The sequence below is a fragment of the Lepus europaeus genome, chromosome 13, assembly GCF_033115175.1.
Source record: "Lepus europaeus isolate LE1 chromosome 13, mLepTim1.pri, whole genome shotgun sequence".
NCBI lineage: Eukaryota > Metazoa > Chordata > Mammalia > Lagomorpha > Leporidae > Lepus > Lepus europaeus.
Genome location: NC_084839.1, coordinates 36922711 through 36944415, shown reverse-complemented (window position 1 = coordinate 36944415; position 21705 = coordinate 36922711). Strand labels below are relative to the sequence as shown.

The following is a 21705-nucleotide window of genomic DNA, read 5'->3' as shown; positions in this document are numbered from 1 at the left end:
GATCTAGGGGAGAAAAGGACAAAAGCTGAACCTGCCCCTTATTAACAGAGAAATAAAAACTCTCCTAAAGTCTCTTTCGGGGACTCCTATTGACACCTGCTTGGCCAGAACTGTGTAACAGGGACAACAGGAAAAAAAATAATTTTTCTTCAGGCCTTATAAAGTTGAAACTGGCAAAGGAAGAGAGGATACTGAATGGATCCTGGATAAGGCTACTACCTGCCATGACTAGCACTGAGCTACATTAGCTTAATTTTTCAAATATCATATCTTAATTTTCATTAGCTATACATTATTATTATGTAGCACAGCTCTGATTGGAGGCACGGATGAGGAGTTTGGAATGTCAGGATGTTTTAAATCTTAAAAAAACAAAAGTTTGTTCTTTCTTGTTCTGGCCTTAGTGGTTTTTCACAGTTTATTCAAATCTACAACTGTTCAAACTTGCCATGAATACGTCTGCTTTGTACTTTCTCTTTTCTTTTTTTTTTATCTTTATTTTATCAGGAATATTTATAAAACCAGACATAGGGAAAGAACTAGGCCTGGGGATACATGTATGGTCTTAATATAGCGAATGTTTAGCCTGTCCTGATTATTACGAAGTCAGAACAGCGAGAATATTCGCAATCTCTTTTCTTTTAATACTCTGTTTTTAACTTTCCACTTTCTTTTCCTTTAAATTTGACCAGAAATTTTAAACATATGCAAAGAGAGAGTAATATAGTGAAGTCGCATACCCATCAACCACCTGTGACAATCACCTGTAACATTTTTGCCACTCTTGCTTAATCTGTTTTCCCTGGATTATTCCAAGCAAAGCCATCTCATTTTCAACTCATCATAATTAATTACACCTGTATGCCTCGAATTTATTTTTTACCATTCAAACAAAAGAACCTGCAAGAAGATTTTAAATGATCTTGAAAAAATACTTTGTCAATGGGAAATAATTTGGAAATTCCCTCTCTCTGTCTCTCATTATTTTTGCCTCTTATCACACAGGAGCAAAAAAGAAACTGAAGGGATAAAGAGATACATTTTAAAAATAAAAGAATCCGTGGGAGTACTTCTATGCAGAACCAGGTTTATCCATGTTTATATGTCATTTGAACTGTAGTTCACAATGAGCAAATATAATAAGCAGTATTCTATAGAATTTTATATTTCTACCATTAAAGAAAAGCTTTGTAAAGTCAAACCATGTGCTAAGCAGTAGCTTAATGGGAACTTTGACAATTACCTAAATGAGAAAACATTTGAATAAGAACCTGACCTCTTCTCTCTTAAGGATTTTGATTACTTGGACCCTCTGTTACCTTTTTTAAGACAGATAATCCGGAGTGTTAACCTCCATTCCCAATTAAATAAATACGCTGAGTATATAGTCATTCTTTCACATGAAAATGTCATCTGTTTGCTCAGCCATCCACTTACACATTCATTCATTCATTCACTGAACATTTCACAGGTCTCACAGGCATCATATCACTAAAAGGTGTAAGGATAAAGATCTTGGTAAGGAAGCACAATGGTGCCTCTATTTTCATAAAGCTACCCAAACCCACTCCTTTAGACTCTAAGTAAGAAACAGGTAGAAACTGGCAGTGTTCTAAATATCCTAATAGTAGAAATGCTAATCACAAAAGAATATTCACAAAAATACAGAGCGGCAGGACCGTGGGGTGGGACATGGTCCTGGCTGGAAGGATCTCTACATGTGTATTTTTATCATCCGTGTGCTGGATGAGCAGAGAGCTGCCAGATAGCTTCTTTTCGACAGCTTGGAGTTACTGTTGGGAACAGATCCATGTATGGAAGCGAAAGCCGAAAGGCACAGATAAGCTGAGATCCAGCTATGCAAGCCATGTTTAGAGACACTTAAAGGACAAGCATCCCAGGTTCTTTCTTTCTGGTAATTTGGAGAAGCCATCACACCGGATCTTTTTTCCACCTCCAGCCCATGTGGACTGAGCAGCCAAGGCTTGACAGAGGTAGGTGCAGAGTTTTCCTAACGAAACTTAGCTAAAGGATCATTCGCGAATATTCCCTCCCTAGCCCTTGAAGTCTTTTCCCAGAATGTGCCAGATAATATTTTGAAAAAGAAAGGAAGAAAGGTTTGGGTTGGGGCTGGTGACTAACAGGTATTTAACAGCTTTGCCTATACAAGACAGGGCGGCTTGGCTACGGAGAGAAAGTGGCAGCACAGATTTGCTGCCAAATAACATCCTTTTGTTCTGGGTCACTTACGGTTTGGATTTCTGTAGACGTGAGTCTTCCTTGGCATTGTCAGCACCTTTTGGAATGGGCCCCGGATGCCCACAGGGTTCTGATGCTGTGCGTTTTAGGGTGGGGTAGATGGGATGTGTCATTTTCCTTGCTTGTTCCTTGGAAGCCAGCAGAAACTCACATGTGTGGCTAGTTCTCCCTTAGCCATAGGAAGAGCTGCTTGTGAACGGCATTATTATTTTTGGCAGCTGAAGTCATTTTTTCAGTATTTCTCAGCAGCAAGGAGGATGATTACATCCTGTTCAAAGATTCTTGGGCTGTTTTCACAAACACGGGGTCTTGCGCAAGTTGAAGTTGCTGAGACCAGCTGTAAGCACTAGATTTTTCTCAGTACCTTTAGCATTTTTTCTTTCATTCGTCTTTGTTTAATGACTTCAAACTGAGAAACTTGAAGGGCTGTGCCACCGAAGATGCTTATTATTTTATCATCAGCAATGTTTTGGCAAAAGTAGATTGTGGCAGAATAGCAAAAATCACATGACTTGGAAACCCAAGGAACAGGTTTGAATGTGAAGACATGAACAACAACAATATCACTGTCTCTATTTGCTAGAATGCTGATAAACCCAGCCATGTCGAGGGAAATATTACATGTCATAGCTATAAAATGCATGTGATTTTCCAAGACTGACAAAGTTACTTTACACCAGAAAATGTAATTTAAACACAAGATTTATCTTGTTAAGAATATTATGTCAATAACTTACAGAATTGAGCTAAGTTTTCATTTAGCTAGGCCTTTAATCTTATGACAGAGAATGGGGGATGGGGAGAAGGAAATATTAAATATGATTTTCTTTATCTGATGAGAAACATGAAACAAAAATGCTTAATCAAAAAGTACAATAAATTAATAAAAATAACTTGTAATACTAACCAAAGAGATGATGTTATTTGGATAAATCAGTTAACTGGAAAAGAAATCCTCTTGGATGTAAATGAGGTGGTTTCTTATAAACTGTGAATGTTCCATGACACCAAAATGATAGCAGAGAAAGAGCAAATGGGGTTTTATTTCAATATTAATACATTTCCATTATTGAACTAATTATACTAAAAGATAAAGTTTTTCATCAAATTATTTTACATGCCTATTTACATTTATAACACATTAAATCAAAAACACATAAACTTACCCTTTCTACATTTCTAAAATAGGCTATTTTACTGCACTTAAAAATACTTAGATTCTGTATCTGCAAAAAAGAGGAAGAGGGAGGAAAAGAAAGAGAAACAGAGAGAGAGAGAGAGGAGGGAATAAACTATGCCTTCTTTTTTTAAACTAACAGAGACAAGCTGTCATAACTTTAGCTAAAGTGGAACAGGCCTACAAAAGCTTGGTTTTAAAATACTTAATTAAACACTGCATACCAGCCTGCTTCCCAAAAGGAACAGCACAGCAGGAGTCTCCGCAATTTTCAATATGTAAAACGTTCATATAAATGATGCCACCAGTGTGAACAGATGCAATCCATACATGTCATCATCTCCTGTTTTCTCATTTGCTTCCTGCCAAGTACATTTCAAGCGTGCACTCCTCATGAGAAATGTCTGTTCCTGTGTTTTCTTTAGCAAACGAACTCAAGAGGCATAATGCAAGTTATAGAGAATGAGTTACTGCTATTTTTGTACGTAGTGTGTCAACATTTATGGAAGAAAATTGATGGTAAACAGTTAAGCCACTTGCCCTTTTGACTCACTGCTTCTTAAGCTTTTCGTGATGACTGCACATGTGGAGAATCTTGAGACAATCATGTTTGGGCAGGAGAGTGGGAAGTGTTGTCAGTCTCACATGAAAAAAATGGGCTTCCATATTCTACGTATTGTATGCCGAGGCAGGAAGTAGATTTATGGTGCTAAGTGGGAGAGGAAAGTTGAAGTTTGTCCAAACAGCATGGAGCACAGGTTTGAGACCTCTATCTGCGCGTTAGGACCAGACTGAGTATCTTAAGGGCCCAATCTATTACGCTCCAAGGAGCAAGAGGAGGAAGTGCTGCATGGGGATTTATAGGCGGCAATATTCCCAATGAAAATAAGAGTAGAGATTTACTTTCCCTGAAGAATGGAACACTTTGACCTACAGGAAAGGTCATTCCATTTAATGGAAAGATTCCACTGGCTATTTAAAAAAAAAATCCCCTTGCTCAGGTGAGAGATATTGATGGTCCCAGGCAGAATGCCAAAGATTTCAAGCACTTCAGAACGGATATAAAAGGCACAAGACTTGGAGAATGCACTGGTGAGGCATTTGAAGACCAGAGTCCCTGTGTTTCTTCAACATGCATCAGTAAAAGGTGCAGATCCCTAGAATCCTGATCACCCGGATTTCTCAGCAGGACCGATCTGCTCAGGCAACACCTCTTTCAGTTCTGAAAGTTTCATGATATTTTCCAGTCTCCTGAGAAGGTATTAGAAGAAAATTGCACAGCAATTTAATTTAATTTAAAAAGTATCTTTTTAAAGAATCTTTTAAGACATATAAGGTAATGACAAGGAAACAGATTAGATAGTACTTAATGGTGTTGAGAAGAAAATGGTATTTCCTATCCTAATGACTTCTAACCCTAACATGGGCCATGATTTTCACTCTGCGTGTTAGAATCACATAGGATAGGTGATGTCTACACTGCGCCTCTGATGGAATAAATATACACACAAGATCCAGGCAAAGGCATTAATTTTTAAATCCATCCCATGAAGTTGCAACATACAGCCAAGACTAAGATTTATTTCTGTTTTGCAATTAAAAATAGTAACCAGTCTAATTTATTTCAACAGCAGAAGTCAACAGAACCTTAGGTGAAGAATTTTTTTTAAATAATTATTTTATTTATTTGAAAGACAGAGTTACAGAGAGAGGTAGAGCCAGAAAGAGAGGTCTTCCATTCACTGGTTCACTCCCCAGATGGCCGCGACGGCTGAAGCTGTGCCGATCCAAAGCCAGGAGCCAGGAGCATCCTCTGGGTCTCCCACATGGGTGCAGGGGCCCAAAGACTTGGGCCATCTTCTACTGCTATCCCAGGCCATAGCAGAGAGCTGGAATGGAAGAGGAGCAGCTGGGACTAGAACTGTTGCCCATGTGGGATGCTGGCGCTTCAGGCCAGGGCTTTAACCCACTGCGCCACAGCACCAGCCCCCGCAGATTTTTTAAAAAAAAATACTTTTTTTCCAGAAAAAAATAATTTCTTTGGAAGCTTTATTGATATCATCTCTGTTGACAGAGAATTTCTATTTTAAAAGAAGCTATCGCTGTAATAAAGGATTGATATGAATCTATTGATATCTCTCATACCCATGAGCTGGAATCTCATGTGGATATTGGCCACAATTACTGTAACATAAAATATGTATATTATGTGATATTGTGATTCATAACTACAACTGCTAAATGAACGTTTATATCATTTTAGTAAATCCTCAAACAACCACTGTTAAAGGGCATACTAATTTGTGGTGACAACAATTTTCTTAAAAATGGGTCATTTTTATTTTTTAGTAAAAGAGAAAGAATACCCTTTTTTGTCTTTTATTTGTTTAGTATGTGCCAAGAACTTTGGAGATAGAGTTTGTGATCGTATGCAGAAGACATTCTAATTTGTCACATATAAAAGCAAATGAGTAAATCTAACACACTGCAAAATACTGAGAAGATGCAGAGAATCTGGGCCGACCTCTTCCACTTATGTAGTAGCCAACAACAGGGCTGTTAGAGTCCTGCTAAGGAGATCCTGGGATGAATGCTGGTAGGAATAAAATCAATAGCTCCTTTACCTTTCAGGCCATGGTAAGGACCATGGTAAGGTCAAGTCAGTGGGAGGAGGCGGTGAGGAGAATACTAAGCACTGAGAGTGGCTGGGGTCAGAAGCCTGTGTTTCAGTCTGGGTCCCCAGGGTGTTGATTACTGTGACACTTTGGACAGTGACACTAATTTTTGTAAGTCTCTTTCCTCTTTGTAAAGAATAAACTGTAACAATAATGACCACAATACCTCAGTATATGAAATGACACTTAGGAACCATTATCCATTGTAAGTTATTGTTGAATTTAATGTAAAAAACCAGAAGTCTAACAAACTTTTTCTGAATCCTAATTTTGCCGTTGATTTATCCATATGGATCAAATATATTTAATAAAAATAAAAGGCCTTTTTTGGGGTTCAAGAACTTAGTTTCAGATTCAGGCAAATACATATTTGAATTTCAGCTATGCTACTTTACTGCCAGGCTGAGCAAATGACCCAAGAATGATTTTGATATATGCTGAACTCTAGTATTATCCAAGCATACTTATAAAAAAGTTACATATATTAATTTATTAATTCTGACATTCACCCTATGATTTAATCACTGATTTATACATTGAGACCTTGATGCAAAGAATAAGAATAGCTAAATAATGTGCTCAAGGTCACACAACTAGTAAACAGAAAAAGAGGGATGTAAAGCCTGCCTTTAGCCTCATTGTTATATTATTACACAGATGTTTCCTGGCCCTTTACAGAGGGAGACAGGTAACCAAGTTAATGTATCAGTAGTATCCTGTACAGTACTGGCAAGAGATAGAAGGAAAATTGTGTTAGTTCTCCATCTCAGATGTTTATTTAATTTGTTTAATAAATTATCATTGAAAGAAATAACTAATTTCTTATTATCAATAATTATTTCCAATCATTGAGTGGAAATTTTTTGAGACAGATGTTAAATTATTATTTAGTGGTGGCATTCTGTCCTTATTATAATCTCTACCAATTCAGGTTGTCAGTTTCATTAAATGTCTGTTGAAATTTTTAACACTCTTCACTCTTCAAAGAGGATTTGGATCAAAATGAAAAAAAAAAAGAGATAAGAATGATTTAAATGAAAGCTGGTGTCGTATTCAGGGAGCCATCTCACATACATGTTAAATCACATTTAAATTCTAATTTATGAATCTAAAATGAACAAGAAGCTCACTTGACATTCAACTTACATTTTAGATTATGCTTACGAGCTTAGGACCTTTGGGGATTCAAAATACAATTTAACCAACATTGAGAGTTGTGCATTTAGTTTGGAAAATTATAATGAAATGTATTTTAACTGTGGAAATTCAAAGTGGAGGGTAATGGGTCACCTTTTTTATTTTTTCATAGAGTGTAATGAAAGCTTACATCTTTTCTCCTCATCTTTTATCACACACATGCAGAGTAGTGGAGGTCAAATCTACTTCTAACACTCTATTATTATTCCACCCCACATTCAAGATCACTTATTATGTGGCTTCCCCAGAAATACTTTTGCTAACATAAATTTAAATATTCTTTTGCCTTAAAAAGATAAATATCCACCATGATATCCACTGTGACACAAGCAGAAAAAGAAAATAATAATTTAATAATCTAATAATTTCTAATAATTCAAAGCATTAACAATAAAAAAAAAAACAAAAAAACACCATGCTAAAAAGTATAACCCAAAGTTGCGTTTAAAGAAACTAAATTTAAGCAGCCTTTATTTACTTATGTTCAATATATTTGTTCCAGGGGCAAGGTGCTCTTTAGGAGATCACAGACTAAATAACTCATATGCATTTATGCCCTCAGCAGTTTTTTTGCCATCAACAATCCATTTAGATGTAACTAAAAAACAGTGATCAAATTGCTGTATAAAATTCTCAGAAGTTCAAGGGCACATACAATAAATATTCATTTTATAGGTGAGAACCAGATCTCCAGAAGTTCATTAAGTTTGCAATCCTCCAAACCATGTTTTCCAAAACATCGTCTGAGAAATAAGTGTTCTCCCATATGTTTGGTGAAATAAAAGATCCCCTGGTTAAAACGTGTTTCTGAAATATTGTATAAAATCTGTATCTCTGATATTCAGATGGTTCATTATCCTATTTCTGGCTGAGAAATTCTGCAGAAAGGTGATCTGCATATGCCCTTGTTATGCTAAATCAGGATACAGAGTCCAAACAAGGGGTGGCTGATTCCTTGTACTCCCTAAACTTACAGAATCCATGGAGGTATCAAGCATGTCGTCTTTACTGACTGAGCGTGGATGAGCCGGAGTCACTCTCCAGAGAGTAGTGCAGGTAGCCATCAATAACTGGCCGGAGTTAATACAAACAGTGAAATGTAGCTGCCACCTAATCATGGCCAGATCTTCCAAAAAGAGTTAGCTGGAAATTAGTCCTGCCTCTGAAGGAATGCATTTGACACAAACCTATGTTATTAACACACAGGAAGAAGTATCTAACGTGGTTCTATGTGAAAACAGTAGAAGGATGCCTACTTTGTAAAAAGCCTGTTTAGACTCCACTAGCCTTTTTAACATCTGCAGTCCATGCATTTACACACATAGCATATGTAAAAGAATAGAAAAAAACATTTAAACATTGTTTTGGTTGCTGGGCAGTGATAATTACATAAATCCACTGTTCTTTTTTGATTTAGATTCAGGCTACTATAAAACATATGTTTGTATATTTGTGGGTATGTATGTGTGTACTTTAAAAAAAAAAAGATTATTTTTTTGAAAGACAGAGTTACAGAGAGATAGGGAAAAACAGGGAAGGGTAGAGAGACCTTCCATCCATTGATTCACTCCTCAAATGGCTGCAATGACTGGGGTTAGGCCAGGCCAAACCCAGCAGCCAGAAGTTTCTTCCAGATCTCCCACATGACTGGCAAGGGTCCACAGACTTTGGCCATCTTCTGCTGCTTTCCCAGGTGCATTAGCAGGGAGTTGGATCATAAGTGGAGCAGCCTGGACTCAAAACTGGGATGCCAGCACTGCAGGCAGACAGGTAGACCCACTGCATGACAGGAGAAGCCCATGTACTTTTTTTATTTTTTAAAATTTATTATTTATTTGAAAGTCAGAGTTAAACAGAAAGAGAAGGAGAGACAGAGAAGTCTTCCATCCGCTGGTTCACTCTCTAGTTGGCCACAAGGGCCAGAGCTGATCTGATCTAAAGCCAGGAGCTGGGAGCTTCTTCTAGGTTTCCCAGGTAGCTGCAGGTGCCCAAGGACTTGGGACATCTTGTACTGCTTTCCCAGGCCATAGCAGCCTGGATTGGAAGTGGAGCAGCCAGGACTCGAACCGGCACCCATATGGGATGCTGGCACTGCAGGCGGCAGCTTTACCTGCTACACCACAGTGCCGGCCACTCTACTTTTTTATTGGTTGCCAGAGCACCTAGAATTGAGCTCTGCCAGCAAATCACATCAACAAAATTGTGCAACTCTCCCACTATACCAAATTTAGTGAATACCTGGAGCTCTATTGAATACCAGAAGACAAAGTCCTGAAAAATTTAGAGCCCAGTGGGGCAGAAAATCATGTAAACAGAACATTGCAAAGTGTTAGATGAGAGGTATGATACAGGATTCATAGTATATGTGAGATGAGTTGTGGGAGTGGAGGGAAGAGAAAAATATAACAAATCACAGAGGGAAAACTAAAGTAGCTCAGCATTGTAAGAGGTAGTTTTGTGGCCAGTGCTGTGGCTCAATAGGCTAATCCTCCGCCTGCGGCACTGGCACACGGGGTTCTAGTCCCAGTCAGGGCACTGGATTCTGTCCCGGTTGCTCTTCTTCCAGTCCAGCTCTCCGCTGTGGCCCAGAAATGCAGTGAAGGATGGCCCAGGTCCTTGGGCCCTGCACCCACATGGGAGACTGGGAGAGGCACCTGGTTCCTGGCTTCGGATTAGCGCAGTGTGCTGGCTGCAGTGCACCGGCCGCAGCGGCCATTGGAGGGTGAACCAATGGAAAAGGAAGACCTTTCTCTCTGTCTCTCTCCCTCTCACTGTCCACTCTGCCTGTCAAAAAAAAAAAAAAAAAAAAGAGGTAGTTTTGTTAGTTGTTTTATTACATTTTATTGGAGAATAATAAACCTACAAAACATGTTATTATGCAACTAAATAAGTTTTCATGAATGGAATTCATCCACATACCCAGCACATAAGTGAAGAAACAGCACCGTTTTCAGCATTTACGAAGGCTCCCCTAGCCTTTTCCACAGACTACTTTTCTAGGGCAATCATTAGAGTGATCTCTGTCAGTATTTTGCTATTATCTGAATGTTTGTGTATGGGATAATCAGGGAAAAGTCTTTTCTTTCTTGTAAAGAAATTGAGATTTTGTGCTCAAGTTAGTGGCAGGAAAGTGGGAGGTAAAAAGGGGGAAGGGGCATGGAAAGTTCTAATCAGAGTGTGATCAGATTTGTGACCCTTCCCTTAATTTTGAATGTCTACTACCATTTCCTGAACCAGAATGTATAATTATTTGAAGTATAATTGAGTGACTAAATGAGTAATTTCAACTCACTCTAAGTAATGTATTTATTACTGAAAAGCACATAAAATTATTCAACTACCCTAATACATCTTCTTTTTTGTGATTTTTAAAATGTATTATTTAAGGAATACAAATTTCATAAGTACCACTTTAGGAATATAGTTATTCTTCCCACCATATCTGCCCTCCCACCCACAGTTCCACACTTCCACTTCCTCCCTATCCCCTTGCCAATTCTATATTAAGGTTAATTTCCAATTAACTTTGTATACAGTAAACCAACTCTATACTAATTAAAGATTTCAACAATCTGCACACACACACACACACAAATGCTGTTTGAGAACTAGTTTTATAGTTAACTTTCATAATACAACTCATTGAGGACAGAGATTCTGAATAGGGAATTAGAGCAGAGTGACTCCTGTTGTTAATTTAACAATTAACACTCTTATGTATGATGTCAGTGACAACCAAGGCTCTTGACATGAGCTGCCTAGGCAATGGAAGCCTTTCGAGTCCATAAACTCAATCATTATTTGGACAAGGCCATAAGCAAAGTGGAAGTTCCCTCCTCCCTTTAGAGAAAAGTACATCCTTTTGTGATAACCACTTCTTTCTGCTGGGGTCTCACTTACAGAGATTCTTCATGTAGAACATTTTTTGCTACAGTGTCTTGCCATTCCATGCCTGCAATGCTCTTATGGGCTTTTCAGCCAGACCAGGAATCCTTAACGGCTTATTATGAGGTCAGAGTATTACTTAAAGCGATTTTCATTCTATGAGTCTGCTATGTGGACTGCTTCCCATGATGTAACATTCTCTCCTTTTTAATTCTATCTATTATTATTACCAGACACTTGATCTTATTTATATTATCACTTTAACACCTAATCCTATCTATATGTTCACTTTAACACATAATATGATCACTTTAACAATTAAAATGGCATTTTTATCACCAAGCTTAATGGGATTTGGAGCCCCAAGACAAGTTTTTAAACTATACCCTTAGATGTAAGTCTATAGGAATGTATGCAGAACTATATAGCTTTAGAATTACAAACTTCATCCTTCCTCTCTTATACCCACTCTTATTTTTTACTGAGATTCATTTTCAGTTGACTTTATACATGTATGATTGACTCTATGTTAAGTAAGAGTTCAACAAATAGTATGAAGAAAAAATACGAAAAAACAAAACAAAACAAAAAAAGAAACTTACTTGACAGGACAAGGGAGCTCAAGTCATCCCTTCTCCATGTGTCAATTTCACTTATACAGATTTTGCTTTAGGTGCTCTATTTGTTCTCCCAGATCAGGGAGAATACATGGTATTTGTCACTTTGGGAATGGCTTATTTCACTAAGTTTGGTGTTTTCCAGATTCATCCATTTTGTTACAAATGATCCAATTTCATTTTTTTACTGCTACATAATGTGCACATCTCATAATTTCTTTATCCAGTCTTTGGTTGACAGGCATTTAGGTTGATTCCATGTTGTAGCTATTGTGAACTGAGCTGGAATAAACATGGAGATACAGATATCACTTTTATTTACTGATTTAATTTCCCTTGGGTAAATTCCCAGGAATAGGATGGCTGGGTCAGATGGTGGATCTATATTCAGATTTTTGAGGTATCTCCATACTGTCTCTTCCCTAGGGGCTTTACCAGTTTAGATTCCAACAAACAGTGGGCTAAGTATATTTTCCCCACATCCCCAGGAGCATTTGTTGTGTGTTGACTTCTGTATGAAAGCCATTCTAACTGGGATGAGGTGAAACATCATTGTGGTTTTGATTTCCATTTCCCTGACGACCAGTGATCCTGAACATTTTTTCAAGTGTCTGTTGGTCATTTGGATTTTCTCTTTTGAAAAATATTTGTTTAAGTCCTTGGCCCATCTCTTAACTGGGTTCTTTGTTTTGTTGTTGTTGAGCTTCTCGATCTCTTTATATATTCTGGTTATTAATCCTTTATCAGTTGCATAGTTTGTAAATAATTTCTCCCATTCTGTCAGTTGCCTCTTCACTTTCCTGAGTGTTTCTTTTGCCATACAGAAGCTTCTCAGCTTAACAAATGTAATCAAATGTAACAAATTAACAAATGTAATCCCATTTGTTAATTTTGGCTTTGCCTGCCTGTGTCTCTTGGGTCTTTTCCAAGAATTCTTTTCCTGTGCCAATGTTTTACAGGGTTTTCCCAATGTTCTCTAATAATTTGATGGTATTGTATCATAGATTTAGATCTTTAATCCATGTTGAGTGGATTTGGGGTAAGGTGTAAGTTAGGGGTCTTGCTTCATACTTCTGCATGTAGAAATCCAGTTTGCACAGCACTATTTGTTAAGAGACTGTCCTTGCTCCAGAGATTGGTTTATATACTTGGTCAAATATAAATTGGTTGTAGATGTTTGGATTGATTTCTGGTGTTTCCATTCTGTTCCATTGGTCTATTCATCTATTTTTGTACCAGTACCAGGCTGTTTTGATCATAAATGCCTTGTAGTACATCTTGAAACCTGGTGTTGTGATGCCTCCAGCTTTGTTTTGTTGAATAGGATTGCTTTAGCTATTCAAGGTTTCTTGTGCCTCCATAGAATTTCAGCATCATTTTGTCAATATCTGGAAGAATGTCTTTGGTAATTTAATTGGTATTGCATTGAATCTGTAAATTGCTTTCAGAAGAATGGACATTTTGATGAGATTGATCTTTCAATCCATGAACATGGAAGATTTTTCCATTTTTTGTATCTTCTTCTATTTCTTTCTTTAATGTTTTATAATTCTCATCATAGAGATCTTTGACAACCTTGGTTAGATTTATTCCGTGGTGTTTGAGTAGCTATTATGAATGGGATTGATCTTAGAAGCTCAATCTCAGCCTTGGCATAGTCTGTGTTTACAAAGGCTGTAGACTTTGGTGTATGGACTGTAAACATCAGTACTTTAGCAAACTCTTCTAAGAGTTTCAATAGTCTCTTAGTGGAGTCTTTTGGATCCCCTATATATAGAATCATGGCATCTGAAAATAGGGATAGATTGATTTCCTCCTTGCCAATTTGTATCCTTTAATTTATTTTCTTGCCTAATGGCTCTGGCTAAAACTTCCAGTACTATCCTGAATAGAAATGGTAAGAGTAGGCATTCTTGTCTGGTGCCAGATCGCAGTGGGAATGATTCCAGCTTTTCCCCATTCAATATGACACTGGCTGTGGGTTTGTCATAAATTGCCTTTATTGTGTTGAGGAATATTTCTTCTATACCCAATTTGCTTAAAGTTTTCATCATGAAAGGGTGTTGTATTTTATCAAATGCTTTCTCTGCATCTATTGAGATAACTGTATGGTTTTTGTTTTGCAGTTTCTGAATGTGATATATCATATTGATTGATTTGTGAATGTTGAACCATTCCTGAATACCAAGAATAAATCCCACTTGTTATATTGGGTGATCTTTCTGATTTATTGTTAGATTTGATTGGCTAAAACTTTATTGAGAATTTTTGCGTCTATATTCATCAGGGAATTTGGTCTGTGGTTCTCTTTCTCTGTTGCGTCTTTTTCAGATTTAGGAATTAAGATGATGCTGGCTTCATAGAAAGAATTTGGGAGGATTCCCTCCCTTTCAATTGTTTTGAATAACCTGAGGTGAATTGCAGTTAGTTCTTCTTTAAATGTCTGAAAGAATTCATCAGTGAAGCCATCCAGTACTGGGCCTTTCTTTTTGGGGAGGGCCTTTATTACTGATTCAATTTTTGTCTTCATTATGGGTCTGTTTGTTTTTTATGTCTTCATTGTTCAATTTGCATAGGTTGTAAGCATCCAGGAATCTATCCATTTCTGCTAGATTTCCCAGTTTGTTGTCATACAACTCTTTGTCGTAATTTATGATAATTCTTTATATTTCTGTGGTGTCTGTTGTTACATTTCCTTTTTCATCTCTAATTTTATCAATTTGAGTCTTCTCTCTCCTTTTTTGGTTAGTTGGGCTAGTGGTGTGTCATTTTTTTTTAAATTTTTTCCAAAAACCAGCTCTTCATCTTGCGGATCTTTTGTATTGTTTTTTGGTTTCAGTTTTGTTGATTTCTTCTCTAATTTTAATTGTTTATTTTCTCCTACAGGTTTTGGGTTTGCTTTGCTGTTGTTTTTCTATATTCTTGAGGTGCATTGCTAGCTCACTTATTTGGTTGGCTTTCCAATTTCTTGATGTAGGCACCAATTGCTATAAACTTTCCTCTTGAAGTTGCTTTTTCTATACTCCATAACTTTTCATATGTTGTGTTGTCTTGTTCATGTGTTTCCAGAAATTTTTTTTTATTTCTCTTTTTCTTTATTTCTTCTATGACCCACTGTTCATTCAGGAGCATTTTATTCAGTCTCCATGTTCTAGAGATTCCTGAGTTGTGGATTTCTAGCTTCATTCCATTGTGGTTCAAAAAGATGCATGGTATGGTTTTGAATTTTTTTGAATCTGCTGAGACTTGCTTTATGGCCTAGCATGTGGTCAATCCTAGAGGAAGTTCTATTCATTCATGAATAGAATGTGTATTCTGCAACTATAGTATAAAAGAAGTTCTGTAGATATCTGTTAGGTCTAGTTTGTCCATAGTGTCGAATAAATCTGTTTCCTTGCTCATTTTCTGTCTAATTGATTTTTCCATTGCTGAAAGTGGGGTATTGAAGTCCCCCATTACTATTGTATTTGAGTCTATGTCCCCCTTTAGATCCCTTAATTTTTCTTTTAAATAGCCAGGTGTCCTGTGAATATATGTTTATAGTAGTTACATCTTCCTGTTTAATTGATCTCTTAATCATTACATAGTGCCCTTCTTTGTCTCTTTTTAAAGTTTTTGTGTTAAAGTCTATTTTGCCTGGTATTAGGGTGGCTACACATTGGCTGGCACCATGGCTCACTTGGCTAATCCTCCACCTGCAGCACCAGCACCCCAGGTTCTAGTCCTGGTTGGGGCACCGGGTACTACTTCCAGTTGCTCCTCTTCCAGTCCAGCCCTCTGCTGTGGCTAGGGAGGGCAGCAGAGGATGGCCCAAATGCTTGGATCCCTGCACCTGCATGAGAGACCGAGAGGAAGTACCCAGCTCCTGGCTTCGGATCAGCACAGCGCTAGTTATAGCAGCCATTAGGGGAATGAACCAACGGAAGGAGGATCTTTCTCTCTGTCACTCTCTTACTGTCTATAACTCTACCTGTCAGCAAATAGGCAGCAAATAGATGGATTTTGTTTTTAATACTTTCTGCCAATCTGTGTCTTTTAATTGGAGAGTTGAGACCATTTACATTCAAGGTGACTATCAATAAGTAAGGACTTTGCCCTGCCATTTTTCTTTTTAAAAAAAAATTATTTACTTGAAAGTTGGAGTTACATAGAGAGAGAAGGAGAGGCAGAGGTAGAGAGAGAGAGAAGGAGAGAGAGAGAGAGGTCTTCCATCCACTGGTTCACTCCCCAATTGGCCACAATGGCCAGAGCTGTGCCAGTCTGAAGCCAGGAGCCAGGAGCTTCTTCCATGACTCCCAAGTGGGTGCAGGGGTCCAAGGACTTGGGTCATCTTCTACTCCTTTCCCAGGCCACAGCAGAGAGCTGAATTGGAAATAGAGCAGTTAGGACTCAAACACATGCCCATACAGGATGCCTGCACTGCAGGTGGCGGCTTTACCCACCACACCACAGTGCCAGTCCCAATGCCCTGCCATTTTCCAAAAACATTGATATTTTTCACTTCAAATTTACTTTGAACTTTTACTGGGAAGTTTTCTTCCTTCATGTTCTTTTATACCGATGACCATGTTTCTGTGTTTCTGTGTGTAGCACATTCTTAAGCGTCTTTTGTAGGGCTGGATGGGTGGTAACAAAATCTTTCACTTTCTGTTTCTTATGGAAGGTCTTTTTTTCACCTTGATTCATAAATTAGAGATATGCAGGCTATAGTATTCTGGGTTGACAATTTTTTTTTCTCTTAAGACATGGAATATATCTCACCATTCTCCCCTAGCCTGTAGGGTTTCTGATGAGAAGTCCACTTTGAGTCTAATTGGAGATCCTCTGAAAGTAACTGGCATTTCTCTCATGCACATTTTAGAATCTTTTCTTTATGTTTTACTTTGGTGAGTTTGACTACAATGTGTCACGGTGAAGATCTTTTCTGGTCATATCTATTAGGAGTTATACATGCTTCCTGTACTTGGATGCCCCTTTCTTTCTCCAAATTAGGGAAATTTTCTGTTATTATTTCACTAAAAATCCTTCTAATCCTTTCTTTCTTTCCACACCTTCAGGAACTCCTAGAACACATATGTTGGGTCATTTGATAGTAGCCTGAAGATTCCCAACAGTTTTAGTTTTCTAATTTCTTCTTGCCTTTGGTTTGACTGTATAATTTCCTGTGCTTTGTCTTCTAAGTAGGATATTCTTTCTTCTGTTTCACCAATTTTGTTGTTACAGCCTTCCACTGCATTTTTATTTGTTATATTGATTATATTGAATTCTTCAATTGAATTTGATTTCTCTTTAAGATCTCAATTTCATGGGAGAAATTTTCTTTCATGTCCTGTCTGGATTTCAGTAGTTTGTGCATTTGCTTCTGATTACTTCTATATAATCTTATAATCAGTTTTTTGAATACCATTTCTTTCATTTCTTCCATCTTATCATCTTCACAATCTAGTATGGTAGTGTTGTGTTCTTTTGGGGGTGCCATGCTGTCTTCCTTATTCTTGTTTCTTGAATTGGTGCATTTGTTCTTTGGCATTTGTGGAGATACTCATTGATTTTTTTTTTCTTGTGATGGCTTTTATCTTTGTACTATTTCTCTGTAGATAGTGGAGTATCTGCTCTCAGTGAATATCTAGAGTCTTGTAGTGGGTGTGACCAAGGAGCTCTGTTCAGTTCTCCAGGGTAAAGGGTGTGTCTAAGGTGACACACCCAAGTTTGGCATGGTAAATCTCTTCTTTCTTTTTTTTTAATCAGAATGGAAGTTTATTTTGCTCAGATGAACTCCTCTCCTCAAAGGAGATCAGTGCCTGAGAGCTAACCCCAGTGGGTTTAATATCCATCCACTCTGACCCAAGGACCACACAAAGGATATGTGCAGTCCTCAGTGTAAGCTCAGATTCCTCAGCAATGTCCCTCACCAGGTAACCAGGAAATCCTGAGTGCATGGAGTCTCCCACAGTGACTGCTCAAAGTCCCAGCCACACCATGAGTCATCCCATACAGCCTCAGTTTTTTCACAGTCCCAGCACACAAGCCTCCCACAGACATGAGCTCCCAGCACCCTGTTAGTTCTCCCCACCAGAGTCAGAAGTTTCCACTTAGCTGGTTGCTGGGCACAGACAAGAGCTGGCATAACTGTTACATGTGTTCATAGTGGTGCCTGCTCTATTAGCTTATTACAGGACACCATTGTAAAGTGATTCAGAAGAGAGAAACATGTCCCTCCTTTTTTTTTCCCCTCTAGTTTGGCAGGTACACTATCCCCAACAGGGCTCCAAACCTGGTTCCCTCTATCTCTTCCTGCAGCTTTATCACTAGTGGATTGGGCTGCTGTGGTCTGGTCTCATCTGACTTTCTTTTTTTTTTTTTTAAACTTTTATTTAATGAATATAAATTTCCAGTGTACAGCTTATGGATTACAGTGGCTTCCCCCTCCCATAACTTCCCTCCCACCCGCAACCCTCCCCTCTCCCGCTCCCTCTCCCCTTCCATTTGCATCAAGATTCATTTTCAATTCTCTTTATATACAGAAGATCAATTTAGTATAAAGGTTTCAACAGTTTGCACTCACATAGACACACAAAGTGAAACATACTGTTTGAATACTAGTTATAGCATCAAATCACAATGTACAGCACATTAAGGACAGAGATCCCACATGAGGAGCAAGTGCACAGTGGCTCCTGTTGTTGACCCAACAAATTGACACTCTAGTTTATGGCGCCAGTAACCACCCTAGGCTGTCGTCATGAGTTGCCAAGGCTATGGAAGCCTTCCAAGTTTGCCGACTCTGATCATATTTAGACAAGGTCATAAAAGACAGAGTGAGGATAGTAACCAATGATCCTAACAGTGGCATTAACCAGGTTTGAACAATTATACAGCATTAAGTGGGGAAGAGGACCATCAGTACACACAGGTTGGGAGTAGAGCCATTGGTGGTAGAGTAGAGGTTATGATTACGAAGGAATGAGGCCCAAGTACGCTAGACAGGGTCTAGAACAAAGGACAGAGTCATTATTAGAGGAGCTAAGAAAGGTGCTGTCTAAGCTACAAGTAATTTTTCTGATTGAGAGGCAAATAGAACCTGATAGAAGGGGCTTGATAATAATCTGGTGGGCTTTAGGCCTTGTAAGTTAAGAGGCCCAGACCTATCTATCTCTTCACATGGGGTATATCCTAAGGGAGGTGTGAACCTCCTAGGGGAAGGCACTCTGTTGACTTTCATGACTTGGCTGGCCTGGGAGGAGAGCTGGCCAGGTAAAGGCAGGGGGCATCTCTAACAAGAAATTTACAGTTCTGCCTGCAATGTTGCTGACCCTACTTGACCACACCCTCAGCTGCAGTGGTCACTTTGGATGTTGGGCTGTTGTGAAGGGCTTTTCAGCTTAGAGCCAATAAGATCTGTGGCTCTGACCTGGGCATCCTTCGACTCCAGGGCAGGTCCATTTCCAGTGATCCAACTCTTGGCAGAGCTGCCAGGGCTCTTCACAAGCTGACTTCTGCTGAAGCCCAGGCTTACCACATTGAAAGCCACTGCAGTGGACTGGCCTGTTGGGTCTCCTTGAGGGCAGATCACTGTACAGATCAGCCATTAATAGGCCTGCCACCCATTGCTTCTGATGCCTAGCTTTCTTTTCCTCCTGGTTTGCGTTAAAGCAGACCAGAGGATGCAAGTCAAGGGAGTGCCCGTGTCCCATCTCTAATCTTCGGTGGCCTGAACTACAAGTCTATAGTCACAGGCATGTTCTGTAGTAGTTTTTCTAAGGTAGACAATGCCCATGAGGAAAATTTTATTCTCACTTTAAAACTTTCTTTCCCTTTGGTCTGAAAGGGAGGTTTTTTCTACTTACTGTATACTTTGCTGATGGCGAAGTGAATCTAGCTATGAGATTATTATTTAAGTTCTTATTTTGGCTATGCTATTACAGAAAAAAGTTAGCCATCTCTTTTATAAGGTCTAAAGATTAAATTGTGCATCCTACAGATTCCTTCATAATAGAATTAGTTTCCTACCTTGAAGAGAATAGAGAAATGAACAAAGAAGTTGGGCTTAGAATAGAGAAATGAGGGAGCAAGTCCTAGATCGCTTGCTGACAATAGCAATATCACATGAATACTTAGCAAACAGTTTCAACCATTAGATAACAACTTAAGAAAACATTTACCAGAAGGTCCAATGCCTTCTATAAATTTTAAGAATCATGTATTTGAAAACACCTCTTAAATATCTAACATGGTGTAGTTTGTTTAACCAGTAAACTTAAGCACAACCATATAAAATGTTTTTAGTTTCTTTCTACCAACAAGTTTAAAACATATGATACACAGATTCAGGTCACACAAATTAAAATGTATCTTTGATTGATTTTAGCAGCTTAAATTTATGGACACTGGTGTATAGGCTCTTGGCTGCTGGATTCCTGAGTTGTGAACATTCACGCCCTCCACGTAGGTCCACTGTGTCCCTCTAATTTGCACAGAGTTTCCTCTGTGGTTTTTTCCCTAACTCTTCCTTGAGACTGCACTCTCTCCACTTGTTTAAAAACTATCTTCTACTAGACTAGGTCAGTAAGCTCTCTCCCTACTCCCCCATTTTGGAACTCCCCCAAAGGTTATATCCCTAATACATCTTTATACTTATGCCAGAGATACCAAAAAAAGAATGTCCCACTGCAATTTCATTTTTGTTCTAAGAGTAAATGTGAAAGCATGTATTAGGTTCACTTTCTATCACATAGTGTTATTCACTCACTAAGTATTTATTGAGCTTCTATAATATTCTTTTTAAAAAATCTATTTATTTATTTGGAAGTCAGAATCACAGAGAAAGAAGGGAAGAGAGAGAGAGAGAGAGAGACAGAGACAGAGACAGAGAGATATATCTTCTATCTACTGGTTCATTCTCCAACCAGGGCCAGAACCAGGATCTTCTTCCAGGTTTCCCACACGGGTGCAGGGTCTCAAGCATTTGGGCCATCCTCCACTGCTGCCTTCCTAGGCACATTAATAGGGAGCTGGATTGAAAGTGGGGCATCCCTAGGCCAGCGCCGTGGCTTAACAGGCTAATCCTCCGCCTTGCGGCGCCAGCACACAGGGTTCTAGTCCCAGTCGGGGCGCCGGATTCTATCCCGGTTGCCCCTCTTCCAGGCCAGCTCTCTGCTATGGCCCGGGAAGGCAGTGGAGGATGGCCCAAGTCCTTGGACCCTGCACCCACATGGGAGACCAGGAGAAGCACCTGGCTCCTGGCTTCGGATCAGCACGATGCACTGGCCACAGCGGCCACTGGAGGGTGAACCAATGGCTAAAAGGAAGACCTTTCTCCTCTCTGTCTCTCTCTCTCTCACTATCCACTCTACCTGTAAAAAAAAAAAAAAAAAAAAAAAGGAAAGAAAGTGGGGTGGGGCATCCAGGACTTGAACCAGTGCCAATGCAGCAGACAGTGGTTTCACCCACTACTCTATACTACAACACCAATCCCATATCTATGATATTCTAAATACTAAAATTTGGTGTGCAGAGGGATGATTAAGACACAGTCCTTATCCATAAAAAATTATCAATAAAGTTTCAGATGTAAAGTTAAATAAGAGAATAATTCCAGAGACTGATAGCAATAGTCCATAACATGGGAAAGGAAAGCAGAAGTCACTCTAAATGACTGTATTTTTCCATGGGTCAGATGAATGACATGATGAAAAGGAAGGTACATTGGAAAGATAAGCTGGCTGGTGCCGTGGCTTAACAGGTTAATCCTCTGTCTTGTGGTGCCGGCACACCGGGTTCTAGTCCTGGTTGTGGCGCTGGATTCTATCCCGGTTGCCCCTCTTCCAGGCCAGCTTTCTGCTATGGCCCGGGAAGGCAGTGGAGGATGGTCCAAGTCCTTGTGCCCTGCACCCGC

General features: G+C 38.9%; 1 protein-coding gene and 1 non-coding gene across 5 annotated transcripts in view; one reads left to right on the top strand and one right to left on the bottom strand.

The window, feature by feature from the left end:
- Window positions 1-498: 498 nt before the first annotated feature.
- Window positions 499-630, bottom strand: LOC133773084 (small nucleolar RNA SNORA72). The gene has a single exon (XR_009867870.1). It is a non-coding gene; the product is annotated as a small nucleolar RNA SNORA72 (small nucleolar RNA).
- Window positions 631-1925: 1295 nt separating this feature from the next.
- The window catches only part of SLC8A1 (solute carrier family 8 member A1), a 412383-nt gene continuing 392603 nt past the window's right edge, over window positions 1926-21705 (top strand). For 2 of the 4 annotated variants that reach the window (XM_062209330.1, XM_062209329.1), the window contains exon 1: window positions 1940-1994. The gene's annotated coding sequence lies outside the window, so the exon portion shown is untranslated. Of the gene's footprint in view, window positions 1995-21705 lie in introns of all 4 variants that reach the window. The other 2 variants (XM_062209333.1, XM_062209334.1) reach the window with 2 other exon arrangements.